Here is a 14553-nt window from a genome sequence, read left to right on the forward strand (position 1 = left end):
TATGTGATAGTACAAATAATGAGTTATGAAGCTCACAGAAACTTTTCCAAATTCTTAATGAAAAACAAATTTGATCAACCATGCTACTGGAAAGACCAATCTATCTTTATACGTACCCTCTTGATAGAAAATACTACAAAAATCTTTGTTATATGAAGTCGTGACCCAAGAATATATAGAGCCAAAAAATGAAGGCATAATTATATAGGGGTGTCAGGGCAATTAAGTGCCATATATATATATATATATAAATATATATATAAAATAAATATATATTTTTTTTAATTTTGTGATTCTTGTGGCAGTTAAATGTTTTTAAAATGTGTAATTGATAGCAATTTCTTTTCTCACTTTAAATCAACACTCAAACCTAATTTTGTATAAATATTCTTGTCTTCTTTTTCTTTTAAAAAGCCTCTAAAATTATGTAAGCTTCAGACCCCAAAAGGAGTAACTTATCAAGAGGAAAAGATCCTAGATTCACTTCTGCTTCTACTTATTCTACTTCTGGATTTATTAAACCATTACTCAGATTTTAAAACACACCACACACAAAGAAAAGTTTCTAAAATAAATGAGCTAACATGGATTTTTTTCATATTCTCCATCTTCTTGATAGCCCAGAGATCCTGATACTCTTTGGACTTTGGTAGTGGAATGGTAGATGTGTGTTGAGAATGGAAGGGAGTTAAGGATAGGGTTCTAGAATTCAGATGCCCTCTTAGGGTTTGAAACATGGGGGAAAAAAAAGAGAATCACTGCTTATCTTAGTCTGTTCAGGTAGCTGTAACAAAATACCATACCTGGGTGACTTACAAGTAATAGAAATGTTATTTCTCACATTTCTGGAGTCTGGGAAGCCCAAGATCAAGGTGCTAGCAGATTTGGTGTCTGGTAAGGGCTAACTTCCTTGTTCAAAAATGGTGCCTTCTTGCTGTGTCGTCACATAGTGGAAGAGGTGAGGGAAATTTGGGGGGCAGCTCTCATAAGGACACTGATCATTCATGATGGCCTGCCTTCACGAGACTCAGTCACCTCCCAAGGGCCCCCAGTTCCTAATAGCATCACCTATGGTGGTGAGGATTTCAATATATACATTTTAGGAGGATATAAACATTCAGATGATAGGCCAGAGCACTGACCTAGGCAATGGCATCTACAGAAAAGAGAAAAATAATTTACTTTTGACTTGAGGTGTCTTGGGTTTAAATCCCAGTCCCACCACTTAATCATTTGTGACCCTGAGCCCCGTGAGCTTTGATTTCTGCACTTGTAAAAATAGGCAGAATATTAAATACCTTTAGAGTTTTCATGAAAACTAAATGCTACCTCTGAAGTTAAATGAAATTGTAAGAATGAAATAAATAGAGCTGTTTTAAAGAGTAAATGTGCTCAGTAATTGGTAATTTAATGAAGTTAAAGTAAATGTTAACTTCGTTCTGAAATATATAGAGCAGGATGTCAACTTATGGAAAGAATGTAAATATTTTTTGGTTATAAATACCAATGAATTTTTCTTACAATGCCAATGGATCTATACATACTATATGGATTATATTTAAGCTTTTTGCCTTATCTTAAAGCTAATAGCAAATAGGGCAATGATGTATACGGGCAATTTACAAAAGAAGAAACGAGAATATCTGGTAACATAGCAAGAATTTTTTTAACATTTTCTTGGTCATCAAACACAATATAAACAATGAGATACCATTTTGTTTCTCACACTGGCAAAGATTAAGAAGAATGAAAATGCCCACTAGCTGGTGGTAAGGCAGGAAGGGGAAGGGTACACTCATGACATTGGATAGTTGGAGTTCAAATTGGTACAGCTGTTTTGGAGATCAATTTAAAAGTAGGTCCCCTCTCCAAAAACAAAATAAAACTTTAAAAATGTTTACTCTGCATTTAAAGCTAAAAGTATGCCTTACTCTATGATTTAGTTATGCCTCTCCTAGTTTATATTTTTTGAAGTATAAATATGTCATCCAAAAGACATGTATAAGAATATACATAACAGCTTTATTCAGAATAGCCTAAATGTCTATCAGAAAAAAATAAATCAATAAATTGTAGTTTTTTTTTTAAAGGATACTATGAAGCAATAAAAAGAATGAATTACTGCTATACTCCACAGCATGGATGAATCTTGCAGACATTATGTTGAGTGAAGGAAGCCAGAAACCAAAGAATACACACTCTATGATTCCATTTATATGAAGTTCAAGAACAGGGGATAGCTATTGACTGGGAAGAGGCATGAAGAGCATTCTGGAAAATGTTTAATCCATTGATCTGGGCGGTGGTTGTACCCATTGTCTATACACATGTAGAATTCAACTCGCAGTACACTTGAGATTTATTCACTTTGTTGTATATATGCTACACCTCAATTTAGAAGTTTTGAGAAAACATACACTTTGACTTAGCAAGTATGTTTTCATTCTAAAGAAAAAAGTCAGAGGAGTACAAAAAAGGTTTACATACAAGAATGATCACCATAGCATTATTTATAGTAGCAAAAATCTGGAAATACAATCCAATAATAAGGAAGTAGTTAAATAAAATTATGATACATCAGATAGTAGAATGCTATAATCATTAAATCAGATAAAATAGAAGAGTCAAAAATATGGAAAGTTTTTCATAATATAATGTTCCAAAAAAAAGTAGGTTAACCAAACAGTATTTAAGATTTAATACTATATTTGCTTAAAATATACATGTCTGTCTCCCTCTCTCTCTCTCTATATATATATATGTATATTACATAATCCACATGCTTATCACACGTATCTCTGACTAATGGGATTGTAGATAATTTTCCCTTTCTTTCTCTTGTTTTAAGCAGTTTTCTATATTGGACATGTCCTGTTTTGTAATCTGCAAAAATCTGAAATAAAATGTAAAAGGGAAAAATGCTAGGTGTGGTAGTGCATGCCTATAGTCCCAGCTACTAGGGAGGCTGAGGCAGAAGGCTCACTTGAGCCCAGGAGTTTGAGACCAGCCTGACTGATGTAGCAAGACACCATCTCAAAAAATAAAAAATGAAAATAAATAAATAAAAAGGAGGAGAAGGCCAGGCGCGGTGGCTCATGCCTGTAATCTCAGCACTTTGGGAGGCCAAGGTGGGTGGATCATCTGAGGTTGGGAGTTCGAGACCAGCCTGGGCAACATGGTGAAACCCTGTCTCTACTAAAAATACAAAAATTAGCCAGATGTGGTGGTGCACACCTGTAATCTCAACTACTCCAGAGGCTGAGGCAGAAGAATCACCTGAACCCAGGAGGCGAAGGTTGCAGTAAGCTGAGTTTGCACTACTGCACTCCAGCCTGGGTGACAGAGTGAAAGTCCATCTCAAAAAAAAGGTAGGGGAGGGGATTGAAAAGGAAAGAACAAGAGTGAGCAAATCAACTCTCTATATAAGTAAGCTGTTCTGAACATTTACATATTGCATTCTAGGTATGCCCTTGATGAAGGTAGTTAACCTCTAAGCCTCAGGTCCTCTCTGTAAAATGGGAATAATTATTGCACCTAACTTATGGTATTGTTATCTGGATTAAATTAAATATTCTGTGTGTAGTGCTTAGCAGTGTCTGACATATCATAAACACTTCATAAATATTAGCCATTACATTACTCTGGGACACTGGCTAAGACCCCTAGGTTACCAGAATTGACTTAACTGCTCTTGTCTTCTTTTCACCTTAGGTATCTACTGACCTGGTTATCGCTTCTTCCTTTAAGGAGTATTAGAACACTGCTGGGGATGGGCTGACAAACATACCAGGTATTGATGCATACAGTCCCCTGAAAGGTCTCATCTGATTAGGGACATTTATTCTGAGAACCAGGTCTCAGAATTCTCTTTTGGATGCATCAAAGTCCAACCGATTCTGAAAGCCAACTTGGTGCGTATCCCTCAGAGAAGCCTTGGGGCCCGGGTTCCACACCATTCTGTATAAAAGTGGAAAGTTAGGAGATAGCTGATTCGCTTTCTCTGTAGAGTTATCTTCCCACAACTCACTATAGAGGTCTATCACACAGTGGGTTTTAGTTTCTTTTTTTCCATTGCTTTCCTTGTTTTCTATTTTCATTCTTTTCTAAAATTTTCATTTCCAGAGCTGCTTCTGGGCTCTCTTCTCCCGCGCCAACCCACCCCCAACTCCTCCCCTTTCTCCCTCCTTCCTTCCCTTTCTCGCTCTTCCTCTTTGTCTCTCTTGAGACAGGTCTAGTGGCCTGGTTGCCATCTGCTGCCTTTTTTTTTTTATAAGGTTGAGATCAGATGGCATCTAATCGATCGTCATGGTCTCCATGGTTACCAGGGTGACAGAGTACTTGGGAGAGACACATTCTCGAGCCTGGGGCTGTCAGACCATTCCTGAGAGGGGAAAGGAAATAAAACCTCTTCCATCATATTTACACCTTTACATCTTTCTCAAATGCAGCAAAACACAGACCCTGTTTATGTTTTACATAGTGACCTAGTGGCTTGAGGCCAGGGAATGCAGAGTGGCTTTTTTCTATTTAAAAAAATGCACAAGGACAGAAGTAAAGGGTTTTTTTTTTTGTTTTGTTTTTTAGCCTCAGAACCATCCCTTCCCCTCCCTGCTCCATACAGACCATCCCTTTTATCATTTTTTTTTCTTTTCCATTTAAATATTTGGGAATTAATTCAGTAATTCTACTGAGTTGTTATTCTTCCAATAAATCATGGTAGTTCTAAAAGTGACAATTGACAGCTATTTGCTTTAGGGAAAGAAATAACCTTCATAAAATTACCAACACTTTCACTTTTGATTAGAATCAGTGTTAATGTTAATGTTAGTTGTTCTTTGGCCAAACATTAGTAATATAGGAAGCCATTTTTCCCACAAAGAGCAGCTTCATATGATAAAATGTAAACAAAATGACCCTTATTGTTAATGCAAAAAGTGCTTAGGCATGACTGTGGTCTGTAATGCTTTAATGCCTAGGGGCTGGCCAGTCTGGCAGAAATACATCCAGGCCTTAATCTAATAGAATATGATGGCGTTGACAGCCCAGATCTGGTGGAAAGAGACGTGAGGAAGATCTTGGTAATAAGGATATATAGCTAATGGGAAAAGGGCTAGATTTCTGGAGTAACTCAGAAATAAGAAAACAACCAATTATCATACCATTAAATAATGTTAAAATTACATAAGGAATACCATCCTTGGCATATTAAAACGCCCTTAATATTAGGCACAGATGACTTGGGCTATAAGCTGCTTTACTTCCTTTTCTGGTAATATGTTATGCTTCATAACACTTACGAGAAATTCTCCCCTTTTTTTGTGTTTGTCAGAGAAAACCGAACTTAAAATTATAGCACAGGTACAAGGCCTATCTATAGGTGATTTTTTTTTCATTTAAAGAAAAAATATAATGCCAAACCATGAGCAGTGCTTGCTTGCTTCCTTCCTTCTTTTGTCTCTGACTTCCCTTCAGACCTCCTGCATCTTCTTCTGTACAGTTCCTAGTAAGATTCAGATATATTCATTTGCAGTGCCTTTGGCTGTTAAGCAAATAGCACACTGATATTTGAAATAGAAATGATGCCATCAATTGGAGGAGAGACTTTAATATAAAGGGAAAATAATGTATCATGAGCAAAAACCTTCTTATTCATTTTGGACCTTTGCATCTTAGCTAATGCTTGCCTCTCTTTCCCTCTCTGCAATTCCTCCTATTCTCTCCCTCTTTACTGGTGAGTTCAATCATTGAATGGCTGGGGGAACGGCTTTTATTTAATTCTTACCTCCCCAGAAAAGCTTTCCCCAAATTCCCCATCACAGACTTCTGAACTCCTAGTGTTCTTTTGGTCTGTGCTTCTCATTCAGGACTTAGCTGTGTTGCCTTTCACCCCGGCTTATGTATTTGTCATGTTTATCTGTTGCCTCTTATTTACATTGTAAGCTCCAGAAAAGAGAGACATTTCCTCTGCTTCTGGGCTTCTCCCTTACTTTGTACCTAGTTAGCTCTTACTAAATGTTTGATAAAGATAATAGCAGCCTGTTGTGCCTACAGGGCAAGCGATAGCTGTTTTTTCTTTTAAGACCAGGAACCAAATTTGATTTTTAGCATTTCTTCAACTGCAGGGATTTTACTTTGTGTCAGCCAAGAGGCTTTCCTTACCTCCTTGTCTTCAGTACTCTTGTGCACAAGCATGCTTCTCAGAGAAGGTGGATTCTACCTTGGAAGGAAATGAGTCGTTTCCTCCCATCAGGACAACTGCCACAGCATGGTGTCAACTCACTCTTGCCTTTCGTAAATTGAGTTTGTCAGTGCTCAGCGACACAGCTGAGTGAAATGTTGTGTGATGCGGGCTGTCTCCTGGGAGAGAGAAACTGGCATAAACCACATCCTAATGGGATCCAGAAACAAAGAAGCGTGAATGAAGTGTTAATTGCATTCATAAAGACATTAACAAAGGAATTAAAATGGCAGAAGCTTCAGTCCCCCACTCAAGATTCACAGAAAAATATGTTATCCAAAGAATGTTTCAACAATAATCATCAAAGTTTATTGCTTGCCCATTGGGGAAATAACTCTTGATACATATTAACTTTTCAAAGAACATTTTGGGTCCATTATTTTGAGTATATTAACTAACAGACAGTTTATTCCACCCTACCTCCAGTTCTTTGCTTGCTTTTGTATGATTTAAGTTTCAAAAAAATCCAGAGGCATTTTCAGTGCTGCTTCATTAACCATAAGGATGTCTGTTAACAGTTTGAACCTAATCAATCCTACAGTTCTTATTAGAGCAAAATGCTCATTATCTGGGAGAATTTTTGCTTTTTGAAATAAAATTACAAGACTGGGGGTTTATTTTACAGTCCCTCTTGAATATTCCTGAGATGATCTGCAATGTGGGCAACCCGGGGCTCCCTCCCCAGCCCTGTGGCAGGGCCCCCCAGCTGCTGACAGCGGGGCTAAGCTGGCAAAAGGTCAGGAGGCTGCATTTCACTGAAGATGGATCCCACAGATGAATATTGCGCTTGCTTAATGAAGTCAAGGCCACGGATTTGGGGCCTTTTATGGTTCTTCTTGTTTCACTCAATTTCACCTTCATAGACCACGCCACTAATCCCAGCCAATCATTTTGTAGATATGTGCAACTGGTGACTAAGGGACTAGATAAAAGTAAATGAATCTAAAAAACAGTGACCAGAAATCAGAAATCTCTGTGCCTATAACAAACTCAGAATTAAAAAAAAAAAAAAGCATGCAGAGTGAGTGTTGCGTGATCCTTGCAGAAACTCTGTGAGATATATGGAGCCGACATTCCTACCTTCATTCTGCAGGTAAGAAAGCTAAAACTCAAAGACCTTAAGTAAAGTCTCAGGATTAAAATTCAGATTTTTTAAATCATCTGACTGCTCTTTCTACTGTAGTCATCTAACCCTCCCAGGATCTCATTTAATTCTCACAAGAATCCTATGAAGTAAGACAGGCTGTATAAACAAGTGGGTTGATTTTTCCGGGAACCATTTTTTTTTTTTTTTTTTGAGATGGAGTCTCGCTCTGTCGCCCAGGCTGGAGTGCACTGGTGCAATCTCGGCCCACTGCAACCTCTGCCTCCCAGGTTCAAGCGATTCTCCTGCCTCAGCCTCCCGAGTAGCTGGGACTACAGGCACATGCCACTATGCCCAGCTAATTTTTGTATTTTTAGTAGAGATGGGGTTTCACCATGTTGGCCAGGATACTCTTGATCTCTTGACCTCGTGATCTGCCCACCTTGGCCTCCCAAAGTGCTAGGATTACAGGCGTGAGCCACCATGCCCAGCCTCCAGGAGCCATATTAATGCCACTAGAGGAGCAGGTGCTCTCAAGCCTCTCCTTAGAATTTGGCTGAACCCCCGGTTATCTAAAACGCTATGTTTTTCAGTCTTGTCTAAATCAATCATATTCATGGATGTGGCATCAACTCAATGGTGCGGGTTTAAAAGTGATGAAATTCTAGTTAGTTGTATGTATCTGGGCTGATCAACACAGATCGGTGAGTGGAAGGGGGCTCAGAAGTGCACATTCAGCATCTCAGAAAAGCTCCCGCATAGTTATTAGAATCAGACCAATTGAGTCTCTGGTTGCTTCTAATTCTGGTGCAAACATTGGGAACATTTCCTCCCAGACATGAACTATACATAAAATTCAGGTTATATGCTGTTTTGTATTACTTGTGCTTAGTATCATACATGTTACCATACTCTTAAGAGGTGATTATTTCTTATTAGAACACATCATTTAGAGTACTTGATTTCAGAATTTTCAAATAATAGCAAATTTAGCTCCAGTGTAGCCATGCCACCAAGTTGTTCAGAAGTCTGATTCAAACAGCATTTTGAATTATCTAGAGAGTTTATTCATATTATTTGCATTTACTTTATTTATGTTTTTATAATTTTGTGTCCTAATTAGAAGGTCCTATTATGTGCTCTTAAGATGGAAGACTAATTTAATCTTTTTTTTTTTTTTTTTTGAGATGGAGTCTTGCCCTGTTGGCCAGGCTGGAGTGCAGCGGCATGATCTCGGCTCACTGCAAGCTCTGCCTCCTGGGTTCACACCGTTCTCCTGCCTCAGCCTCCTGAGTAGCTGGGACTACAGGCACCTGCCACCATGCCTGGCTAATTTTTTTGTATTTTTAGTAGAAACGGGGTTTCATTGTGTTAGCCAGGATGGTCTCGATCTCCTGATCTAGTGATCCGCCTGCCTCGGCCTCCCAAAGTGCTGGGATTACAGGCTTGAGCCACCGCGCCCGGCCTTCAACTAATTTAATCTTACCTATCTATGGCTAGGTGTGGGATGCAAGATGTATAATAAACGGAAAAAAAATCAAAGTGAGCAGTTGGCCAGTTATATATTCAATCTAGACAATTGAGGTTAAAGCCTTACTTTTTCATCAATAGCAGAAGGGTTGAAATTTCATTCATTATATTTATGTCAAAATTAAGAGAATTAGTTCATGCGCCTAAGTCAGAATTGTGTCATTATCATAGGGTGGTTATATGCCATTTCCATTTATAAAATCAAAATGGATGAAGTTATTTTCTAGGGCTGCACTGTCCATTATGGTAAGCTCCTAGACATATGTGGCTATTTAAATTAAAATTATGTAATCAAAATTAAATAAAATTAAAAATCCAGTTCCAGATTTTAAATCCTCAATAGCCATGTGGTTAGCGGCTATTGTATTGGACCATGGAGATTTATAGAATATTTTTGTCACTGCAAAATGTTCTATTGAACAGTGCTGTTCTAGAGCAAACAATTGGAATTCACACATACCACAGAAATACATTCTATATCCAATCATATAGTTGTTTGTAAAACACCATATACAGTTTAGTGACAGTGACTTGGAGCGCCATCCTGCTGGGGCTTGGGCATCAAGGAAGAATGGTCTGCAGACTTCTCTCTGAGTGTGGACTGGCCCTGTGTGTCATGGGAGAGGATGATGAGCCAAATCTCTGGAGAAAGGGCAGGTGCAGATGAGCCATTTCCATTTTCCACTCCTGCAGCTCCCACAACCTCGAGTCCAGACCTGCCGCCAAGACGTGCTTGTACAGAAGCCCAAACCAAAGCACATTTTGGATTAATTTTCTGGCCGTAATTTCTTCGCAAAATCTATCTTGTGCCTTTGATTAAGGACTTTCTTTCATTTTTGCCATGAATTTCAATGAATCTGAATCTAACAGTATTTTCCACCAACCAGGACATTTAGCACAGGTATTGACCAAAAGAAATAAGGCTTCAGACAACAAGAATCATAACAGAAAAAGAAAAATATAGTCCAGAGCTCCCCGCTGAACACTTTAAGTGAATGTCATTGTCTCATTCTCATTGACAGTCAGCAAGTAAACATATCCACAGACTAAAGTAAGGTCTCTCCCTACTCTGGGAAAGGTGGGACCATTCTTCGATATTTGTCATATAAGCCACTTTAAACTTGTAAAAACTGAAAAGTAATAAATCACCAATCACCTTCTGTTCTCTGATGTTATCTCACTAGGACTCTGCTATATTAAGAAAGAGATTGAGGCAGAATGTTTTCACAAGATTGCTCAAAGTCATGTGCAGCAAGCACATGAGATATACAACTCTCATTGCTTTTATCACATAATTCTTCAAAGCGGCCTTATTGGGCACGTGTTTTATTTTCTTGGTAGACTGTAAATCCCTTGAAACTGCTAATTATACATATTTGCATCCCAAAGTATCTTATACAGCGGGAGGTGCTCTGTACCTTGGTTCAACCTTATCAATATTCATTGAACAAGTGAATGAATGAATGCATAAAGGAGATCCCTGGTAACAAATTTGTCTAGCCTAATTGTGGTTAAGTTTTGGCTGATCGGTATAGAAGAGTGGCGGGGGGGAGAGGTGCAAAATTTGAGAAGAAACATAGATTGTGAGCTCATTGAAAAGGTATCATTTCAAAGTTTCCTTTGAATCTCCATAGGGATATGATGAAAGAGAAAATATTTTTAAGGGCAACTGTGAATTTCAATTACTGGAGCAGAGGATCAGAGAAGAGTTGCATCCAATCTATTGTCTTTCAAAAGAATTTCTTTGCTGACATTCTGCCTGGAAGTAGGAAACTTAAAAATATTGTATTAATTTGTAGTGTATAATTTTGTATTAATAGCCAAGTGGCACGATAATGGAATCAATTGACATTGCAAATAGGATGAAAATAGAATGAACATAATTGAACTGAAGCCTATATACTTTTTCCAAATTTGAATGAAAATGAATCCCAAAACAAAAGTGACCACTTTGTAATCTGTCCTCATACTCAGATCACCCCTGATAAGTCAGCGCTCAACCCAATCTTCAATATTTCCAAGTAAAGAGAACCACAGGGGTATGTTAAAGGCCATAAAAGGGAGTTTAAGCAAATATTTCTAACCTCTTTTGTGCTTTAACAATGCCAGTCACCAACTTAAGCAAGTTTTTTGATGTAACTTTCTAGGTCATGTATCTTTAAATCACCATGACTCATATTTGTCTCTGTTCCAACTGTTTTCTGGTGTCTCTCTTGCTGAAATGGTTTCAATTAGAGCCTGGAAAGGGTTGATACAGAACTCTTGCACAGTGCTTGCCAACATGGGAATTGGTTTTAAACATTGCTGTTTTTCGTCCAGAAAAAAATTCCCGCTTCCCGCCCTTGAGTTAGAAGAGATTATTCTCAGACAGGCGTTTAGCTGATTTTTAATGTCAAAGAAACTTAATTTGCAAACTCGTTAGAAACTCTTTAGTAAAAGCCGCCTAGTAAAACAGATGATTAATATTGGTAAGCTCCTCATTTGCATATTAATTAGCCTCCGTACTCAACTAATTAAAACTGCACTGCCTATTTGCGGACTTTCTTCTATACTGCAGCCTTGTTTCTATGTATAAGCTTGTATTTTAACTAAAATAAGGGTTAGTGATTATGACTGTACTTTTCTTAACATACCGATTTTTCCATCTGTGATACTTAGGACTCCTCAAGGTCCTAGAACCATCTTGAAACTACCTTTGCACAAATTATAACAGTGAGAAAACTGTGACATAGGAAAATTATGACAGCAAAAGAAATCTGTCTCAACCTACTCCATCTTGTTTTTAACCTCCAAGCTGTCCTTGTTCATTCCAGGGCGTAGGTCGGGCTAACTATAAAAGGAATTTCATTTATAGTTTAACTTTGAAACAAAGATGATAATAGTCCCTTCCCAAACCAAACCCCCTTTTTGCCTGGGAACCAGACCACCTTTGTAAAACTAACAAATTAGCCACAAGATTAGAAATTATGGCTCAGGAGTCATGCAGCCAGAGGCCACAAGATTCTAAACTTCCTGATATGGTTTATATCTGTGTTCCCACCGAAATCTCCTGTCAAATTGTAATCCCCAGTGTTGGAGGTGAAGCTTGGTGGAAGGTGATTGGATCATGGGGGTGGACATCTCATGAATGATTTAGCACGATCTCCTTGGTGCTGTTCTTATGATGGTGAGTCTCGTGAGATGCGGTTGTTCAAAAATGTGTGTTACATCCCCCTACCCCTACCCCCCACTCTCTGTTCCTCCTGCTTCTGCCATATTAGATGCCTGGTCCCCTTTTGCCTTCAGCCATGATTGTGAGCTTTCTGATGCCTCCCCAAAAGCAGAAGCCACAATGCTTCCTGTACAGCCTGCAGAACCATGAGCCAATTAAACCTCTTTTCTTTATAAATTACCCATTCTCAGATATTTCTTTAGAGCAATGCAAGAACGACTAATATACTCCCCAATTGCTCCTATAAATAACATCGCTATTGTAAAACCTAAGATTGGTGTTTGAGATATTTTTCAGACCCTGCATTCTGATGAACCAACTGGCACCACCCAGACTGGTAAACTGGCCCAACTTGTTCTGCCATCCCACCCAGAAACTGAAGACAGCAAGAAGAACCTGCTTCAACCCCCTATGATTTCAGCCCCAACCCAACCAAAGCATTCCCCCACTCCCTAGCCCCATGACCACCAAATTACGCTTAAAAAACCCTAGTCTTCAAATTTTTGGGGAGACCGATTTAAGTAATAAAACTCTGGTCTTCTGTTTAGCCAGCTCTGCATTTATTAAACTATTTCTCTATTGTAATAATGCTGTCTCAGTAAATTGGTTCTGTCTGTGCAAGTGCAACAGGCAAGAACAACCGTAAGGGCAGTTACAATCTCTAAGCAGCCATTTTATCGGGCCAAATCACTTTTGTCCCAGTATAGCCATATGTTGCTTAATGACGTGGATATGTTTTGTGAAACGCATCATTAGGTGATTTTGTCATTGTGTGACACCATACAGTGTGCTTATACAAACCTAGATGGCACAGCCTACTACACACCTAGGGTATATGGTTTAGCTCATTCCTCCTGGGCTACAAACCTGTACAGTATGTTACAGCACTGACTACTGTAGGCGATTATAATACAATGGTAAGCATTTGTGTATCTAAAAGTATCTAAATATAGAAAAAGTACAGTAAAAATACAGCATTATACTCTTATGGGACCACCATGAGAGCTGTGGTCTGTTGGTGACTGAAACCATATTGTGCAGCACATGACTGTATTTGTGAGCTTCTTCAGATTTTGATGGGAAGAAAACAGTTGGATGACACAGTGACTGGCAATAATTAAAGTGGAAAAGGTACCAAATTGTATCTCAATATTTGGTGTTTTTAAGTCTTGCTCTAGGCCAGATGCAGTGGCTCACACCCATAATACCAGCACTTTGGGAGGTCGAGACGGGTGGATTACCTGAGGTCGGGAGCTTGAGACCAGCCTGACCAACATGGAGAAACCCCGTCTCTACTAATAATACAAAAACTAGTCGGGCGTGGTGGCGCATGCCTGTAATCCCAGCTACTCAGGAGGCTGAGGCATGAGAATCACTTGAACCTGGGAGGTGGAGGTTGCGATGAGCCGAGATCACGCCATCACACTCCAGCCTGGGCAACAAGAGCGAAACTCCATCTCAAAAAAAAAGGTAAGTCTTGCTCTGTAAATGAATATGTCTTTCCAGTATAATTTTTTATATTTAAACTTAGCTACTTTAAAATTATTTAATCATTATTTTACGATTTAATTTTTAGTAAACAATTATTGGGTGGGAAAGCAGGCTAATTTGTTGTTAAAAATTATGCTTGCAGAAAACCTAGTGGTTTGGATCACAAGAACCCAGCTTTTATTGATGAGAATGGATTTCCACTGTAGACAAAACAAAACCAACTAAATGAACAAAAATAAAAAATACCTATGAAAGGCCGGGCATGGTGGATCGTGCCTGTAATCCCAGCACTTTGGGAGGCTGAGGCAGGTGGATCACGAGGTCAGGAGTTCGAGACCAGCCTGGCCAACATGGTGAAATCCCATCTCTACTAAAGCCACAAAAATTAGCCATGCGTGGTGGCAGGCATCTGTAGTCCCAGCTATTTGGGAGGCTAAGGCAGGAGAATCGCTTGAACCTGGGAGACAAAGGTTGCAGTGAGTCAAGATCGCACCACTGCACTCTAGCCTGGGCGACAGAGCAAGACTCTGTCTCAAAAAAAAAAACAAAAACCAGCTATGTACAGAGTCATCAAATGAGATTCAGGAGAAATTATATCGGTCCAATAACTGAGTGACATTGAACAAATTGCTGAATTTCTCTTTCCTCTATTACAACAGAAAATAAGTATGCACAGAATATCCACATCAGGCATTTTCCTATGACACCCTCTCCCCAAATTGAGTAAGATGTCACTATTAGATTCTTTCATAGCTCCCCGTGTTTACTCTTCTCGTAGCCTGTACTTCATGGTATATAGTCATATCTTTTTTTGTTCATACTCCTTATTGGATGCTTCTTCACAGCACAGTCTCGTCTTGTCTATCATTATATCTCCCAGTGCTTAGCATTATCACAGGCATTTTATATCCCAGTGCCTGTGATATTTAAATAATTGCCAAATAAATAAATGAATAAACAAATATATTAATACATGGATAAAAAATAAATAAGGCATGC

General features: G+C 38.7%; 1 long non-coding RNA gene across 1 annotated transcript in view; it reads right to left on the reverse strand.

Moving 5' to 3' along the window:
* Nucleotides 1–1562: 1562 nt before the first annotated feature.
* Nucleotides 1563–14553, reverse strand: part of LOC106635206 (uncharacterized) — a 62257-nt gene continuing 49266 nt past the window's right edge. Inside the window, exons 3-5 of the long non-coding RNA XR_010110695.1 lie at nt 6160–6357; nt 5419–5500; nt 1563–4381 (exon numbers count right to left, since the gene is read on the reverse strand). This is a non-coding gene — a long non-coding RNA (uncharacterized LOC106635206). The remainder of the gene's footprint in view (nt 4382–5418; nt 5501–6159; nt 6358–14553) is intronic.

The sequence above is a fragment of the Pan paniscus genome, chromosome 1 (assembly GCF_029289425.2).
Source record: "Pan paniscus chromosome 1, NHGRI_mPanPan1-v2.0_pri, whole genome shotgun sequence".
NCBI lineage: Eukaryota > Metazoa > Chordata > Mammalia > Primates > Hominidae > Pan > Pan paniscus.